Genomic DNA, 6,553 nt, shown 5'->3' on the forward strand with positions numbered 1-6,553 from the left:
TCAGGACATCACCATCACCGATACATCCATGCTGACACAAGTACTAGTTTCTATGCCAACACAAGTACCAGTTTCTTGTCCTATTACTTACGTCCGTGCTCATCAACTTAATCATCAAGTAAGTTTATTCTTGAGTTCTTACCCATCATATTTAGACCATGGAGATGTGTGCACTTTTATTTTGGTTAGGAACCAGGGAGAACATCGAAAGGGAAAAGGATTCGCGCAGGTTGGATTCGGACTGCAGGACAACACCAATTTGTGATGGTCACCACGGTCATGTACGGACTCGAATTGGGGCGTTCAAGTACTTCATGGAATCCTTATGAAGTCTATTTTCATATGGATCCAGACTCAAATCTATATCTATTCTTAGGCGACCGCAATGACTAAATTACTACTGAGAGGTTTTCTGTCCAAAGGTACTACGTCGCCTTATTTTGGCCCAATGGGCCGTGTATCAAGTCGGGTCCATTAAGGATGCATCCTAGGGTTGGAGCACGACCCCAACACCCTGGTGGTCATCCTCCCACCTTCATATAACCCTTAGCCGCCACCAAGAATAGTTGGATTTTATTTAGATCAAGTTTAGCTCTTGCTACTTGCTTGTAAACGAGCGTCTGGATCAGCTGCCCATCTTTTTGTCTTCGGAACCCCATCATTATTGGGATTGAGTTTGAAACCTTCACCTTCATCTAGTAAATTCAGTACTTGTTATACATGTTCTTGCTAGTTTTTTGATTGCTTGCAGGACGAGTGCCCTAGTGGCCGGGTGACGCGCTCCACAAGATTGCGGCAGCCATTGGAGGTGGTGTATCGGTTGCTAAGGCGCAACTTGGAAAGTTGTAGTCGAGCCGTGAACATCGTCTTCATCCACCAATCGAGTTATCTCATAGCCTCTCATCGAAAGATCGGGAATCAACCCTAGCGGGTTCCAATAAAAAATGCTCCAAAACACTCCCAAACATGGTCTAGGGTCTAATGAGTAGATTGGATGTGTTTGTTGTAAAAAACTCTATCGGAATTTTACTACCCTAAAATAGTGCATTTGGGTACCGAACCAAAACAATAGTGAATGCATATCCATGGTCTAAATATGATGGACAGGAACTCAAGAGAGAACTTAATTGATGATTAAGTTGATGAGGATGGGTGCGAGTAGTAGGACTAGAAACTGTGATGAGGATCAAAAGGTCAAGTTGCTTGGTCATTAGTTCTTTCCATTAATTCTCTTGAGGTTTGTGCACCAGTACAGAAGGTTCTAAGGTGAAGGAAGATGATATTTTGTAAGCCAATCAAGTCTTCTTTCCAATGGATCAAACCTTACAAGATTTGGACTTTTATACCAAGAGTTATGGCAATTTCATTTAAGACTATGCAGGTTGTCACGTTGACGCGCGTGGATTGTAAAACGTGGTTAGTCTCTATTCTAGAAGCCCTTATTTATCGTATCCGACTCTACCATTAATTTAGAAGGGATTTAAAGACTTCATTCTTCAAATTTGATAAGGATTTGGTTCGGAATTAACAAGGAGTTTGGAGATTGGAAGATTTGAATTCAATTCAGATTGCCACGTCATAGCCTGACAACCCTGGATTAAGATGTCCATATCTCCTACGTATGGAGTCCGTTTTGGACGTTTGAGTACTCTTTGGAAAGATAATTTTGTTTTACATGCGATGGATGGAGTTCCAAGCCAAGGTTCCTTCAGTATGCGCCGCAGATCAGAAGGGAAGACGACGGCAGATTGAATCCAAAGTTTGTGAGAGTCTAGTTTTTAGGTTTCAGGTTCCTTAGGTACTATATAAGTTAGGGGTGTGCGTCCATGTAACATTAGACTCGAATTATAAATTGATTTAGCTATGTGATTCTCTAGGATTAGGGTCTCATGCCTGTTCTTCCTATGCATATCATAGAAGGGGAATTGGGTGCTCCGCCGAAGATCGTGCTTGCTTTTCCGCTAGGAATTGAGGGTTCGATGGAAACTTATCAAGATTGTGCTTGCTGGTCCATGGAGATGAGAGGGTACAATAGTTATCTTTCTACCACTATATGTGGGTCAGCGATCCTACGTCGAGAAGATCGGGCCACCTCCGTATCAAACTGGTACTTGTGTCGGCGTAGAAATTGGTACTTGTGTTGGCGTGGATGTATCGTTGATGGTGATGTCCTCATCAGATGCGCTCATAGCAAAAGAATCCTTCGAAAGTTCACTACATAGAAACAATACATTCGGGTAGCGAAACGCCCCCATTTCACATCATTTTTCGTGTTGTAGCGAAATGCTACAAAACACTCCCAAATATGGTCTAGGGTCTAATGGAGTAGATTGGATACGTTCGTGGCAAAAAAAACTCCGTCGGAAGTTCACTACCTGGAAACAATAGATCTGGGTAGCGAAACTCACCCATTTTGCATCTTTTTTCATGTACTAGCGAAAAGCAACAAAACACTCCCAAACATGATTTAGGATCTATTGGAGTAGATTGGATGTGTTCGATGTGAAAAAATCCATCCAAAGTTCGTTACCTAGAAATAGTGCATTCGGGTAGCGAAACTCACTTGTTTTGCATCATTTTTTGTGCACTAGCGAAATGCTCCAAAACACCCCCAAAACATTGTATGGGGTGTAATGAAGTAGATTGGATGCGTTCATTGCTAAAAACTCCATCGGAATTTCGCTACCCTTTAATAGTGCATTCTGGTACGGAAACACCCCCATTTCGCATCATTTTTCGTGCAGTAGCGAAATGTTCCAAAACACTCCCAAACATGGTCTAGGATCTAATGGAGTAGATTGGATGTGTTCATTGTGAAAAACTCACCTATTTTGCATCTTTTTTGTGTAGTAGCTGATAGGAACCCGCTAGGGTTGATTCCCGATCTTTCGATGAGAAGGTATGGGATAGTTTGATTGGTGGACGGGGACGACGTTCACGGCCCGACTAAAGCCTTCCAATGGCTATCGCAATTTATTGGAGCGCGTCACCCGGCCACTAGGGTACTCGTTCTACAAGCAATCGAAGAACTAGCAAGAACAAGTATAACAAGAACTGAATTTAGTAGATGAAGATGAAGGTTTAAAACTCAATCTCAACAATGATGGGGTTTCGAAGATAAGAAGACGGGCGGCTGATCTAGCACGCGCGCTTATAAGCAAGTAGCGAGAGCTAAACTTGATCTAAACAAAACCCAACTGTTCTTGGTAGCTGCTAAGGGGTATATGAAGGTGAGAGAATGACCACCAGGGTGTTGGGGTTGTGCTCCAACCCTAGGACGCGTCCCTATTGGACTTGACTTGATACACAACACATTGGGCCAATGTAAGGTGACGCAACACCTTTGGATAGAAAATCTCTCAGTAGTAATTGGGTCATTGCGGCTGGCTCCGAACAGATATGGACTTCTGATATGAACCCGCTAGGTTGAATCTTGATCTTTCGATGAGAGAAGGTGGATAACTCGATTTGGGAATGGAGACGACATTCAAGGCCCAACTACAACCATCCAAGGATGTGGTTAGGGTAATGGTGCTAAACAAAATAAAGGAATTTGGAAATTCACTCTGATTTGTGGAGAGAAACAAATAAACTCAAATCTGCGATGGTGACACAAACGTGACTAGAACTCGAAACTCTAAACGACTAGACGCTAAGACCAGCAAGTTGATACGATGATACAACCATTAATTTAATAAGCCCTAAGTAAGTAGTAATAGTATCAAGCTCAAAGGATTTTTGGGATTATGGAGAACTAATCTACTATTTTTTTGGACTATAGGAGTTTAAAAATAGCAAAGAACTAGAAGTCTCTCACCAATCAACCTTGCTATGATTATCAAATGATATGAACCCGCAAGGGTTGAATCCTGATCTTTCGATGAGAGAAAGGGGATAACTCGATTTGGGGATGGAGATGATGTTCACGGATCGACTACAACCATCCAAGGATGCTGCACCTTAGCAACCAATACACCACCTCCAATGGTCGTCGCGATCTTGTGGAGCACGATCAACCAAACCACTAGGGTAATTCCTGCAAGCAATCGAGGAAAAAGCAAGAACAAGTAGAACAGGCAACTCAATTGCAAATATGGAGATGAAAACCAATCTAAAATCACCAAGTTGGGGTTCTGAATCAAGTAGAATGGATGGTTTAGTTGACACACGCGTCTACAAGGAAGTAGCAATGGCTAAACTTTCAAAAAAATAAAAACCCAATATATTTGTGGTGGCTCTAATCCTTATTAATACCTAGGAGGACGATCAAGGGGGTCCTGGTGTCATGCTCCAACCCTAGGACACGTCCTTATTGGACCCGACTTGATACAAGGCCCATCAAGACAAAATAAGGCGACGCAACACCTTTGATAGAAAAACCTCTCAGTAGTAATTTGATTATTGCAACCGCCTCAAGAAATATATGGACATGAGTCTAGATCCATATGAAAATAGACTTCATAAGGATTCCATGGAGTACTTGAACACCCAAAACGGAGTCTGGATGAGGTTGTGGCGGCCGTTGCAAGTTGGAATAGTGCTGCAGTCCAAATACAGCCCTAAGACGTGTTGGATTTGATCTCTTTTATCCTTGTGCCAAAAGTGATGTGGTGTCCTGGTGGAGGACATTGGGAATACTTGAACTTGGCTCCCAATCAACTTCTTTGGTCCTCTATACCTTCCATGTGTGTTTAATACTGTTTTTGATCCATATATGTATTTCTGAAAATAACAATGAACACAAATCATAGTGCAGCATCAATTCATCAAATATATCAAATACAATCTTGATAAGAATTATTTCACCTTTGAATTAAAATTTGCCAATATGGTTGTATCTAAGTAGGTGATGTCCTCATCAACTTGAGTCTAGATCCATATGAAAATAGACTTCATAAGGATTCCATGAAGTATTTGAACGCCCGAGTCCGAGTTCGTATGCAACCGTGGTGACCATCACAAGTTGGTACTGTCCTGCAGTCCGAATCCAGCCTGCGCGAATCCTTTTCCTTTTCAGTCTTCTCCCTGGTTCCTAACCAAAATAAGAGTGCACATGTCCCCATGGTATAAATATGATGGATATGAACTCAAGAGTGAACTTACTTGATGATTAAGTTGACAAGCACGGGCGCGAGTAATAGGATCAGAAATTGGTACTTGTGTCGGCGTGGATGTATCGTTGATGGTGATGTCCTCATCATCCTCCCCTTCTTGCATTTGAGTCATCCTCGACTCAAACTCTTCTTCTTCTCCCAAATATGGCTTCAAATCTGCAATGTTAAATGTGAGACTAACCCTAAAATCTGCAGGCAGATCAAGCTTATATGCATTATCATTAATTTTCTCTAATACTTTAAATGGTCCATCAGCCCTAGGCATCAATTTATACTTTCTCAATTCAGGAAACCTATCCTTTCTCAAGTGCAACCAAACTAAATATCTAGGTTCAAAAATTTTTTTCGCAACGAACGCATGCAATCTTCCTAACTATACACTAAAACATGTTTGGGACTATTTTTGAGCATTCCGTTCCGGCACGAAAAACGATGCAAAACGGGTGCATTTCGGCACCCGAATGCACTATTTCCGCGTAGCGAAACTCCGTGGATTTTTTCGCAACGAACGCATCCAATCTACCTAATTAGACCCTAGAAAATGTTTGGGAGTGTTTTTGGGCATTCGGTTCCGGCACGAAAAATGATGCAAAAAGGGTGCATTTCAGCACCCGAATGCACTATTGCCAGGTAGCGAAACTCGGTTGGATTTTTTCGCAACGAACGCATGCAATCTACCTAATTAGACCCTAGAACAAGTTTGGGAGTGTTTTTGGGCATTCGGTTCCGGCACGAAAAATGATGCAAAACGGGTGCATTTCGGCACCCGAATGCACTATTGCCGGGTAGCGAAACTCGGGTGGATTTTTTCGCAACGAACGCATGCAATCTTCCTAACTATACACTAAAACATGTTTGGGACTATTTTTGAGCATTCCGTTCCGGCACGAAAAACGATGCAAAACGGGTGCATTTCGGCACCCGAATGCACTATTGCCGGGTAGCGAAACTCGGGTGGATTTTTTCGCAACGAACGCATGGAATCTTGCTAACTATACACTAGAACATGTTTGGGAGTGTTTCTGAGCATTCGGTTCCGGTACGAAAAATGATGCAAAACGGGTGCATTTCGGCACCCGAATGCACTATTGCCGGGTAGCGAAACTCGGGTGGATTTTTTCGCAACGAACGCATGCAATCTTCCTAAAGATACACTAGAACATGTTTGGGAGTGTTTTTTGGCAGTCGGTTCCGGCACGAAAAATGATGCAAAACGGGTGCATTTCGGCACCCAAATGCACTATTGCCGGGTAGCGAAACTCGGGTGGATTTTTTCGCAACGAACGCATGCAATCTACCTAATTAGACCCTAGAACATGTTTGGAGTGTTTTGGGCATTCGGTTCCGGCACGAAAAATGATGCAAAACGGGTGCATTTCGGCACCCGAATGCACTATTGCCGGGTAGGAAACTCGGGTGGATTTTTCGCAACGAACGCA

Source organism: Setaria italica, chromosome II (genome assembly GCF_000263155.2).
Source record: "Setaria italica strain Yugu1 chromosome II, Setaria_italica_v2.0, whole genome shotgun sequence".
Lineage (NCBI taxonomy): Eukaryota > Viridiplantae > Streptophyta > Magnoliopsida > Poales > Poaceae > Setaria > Setaria italica.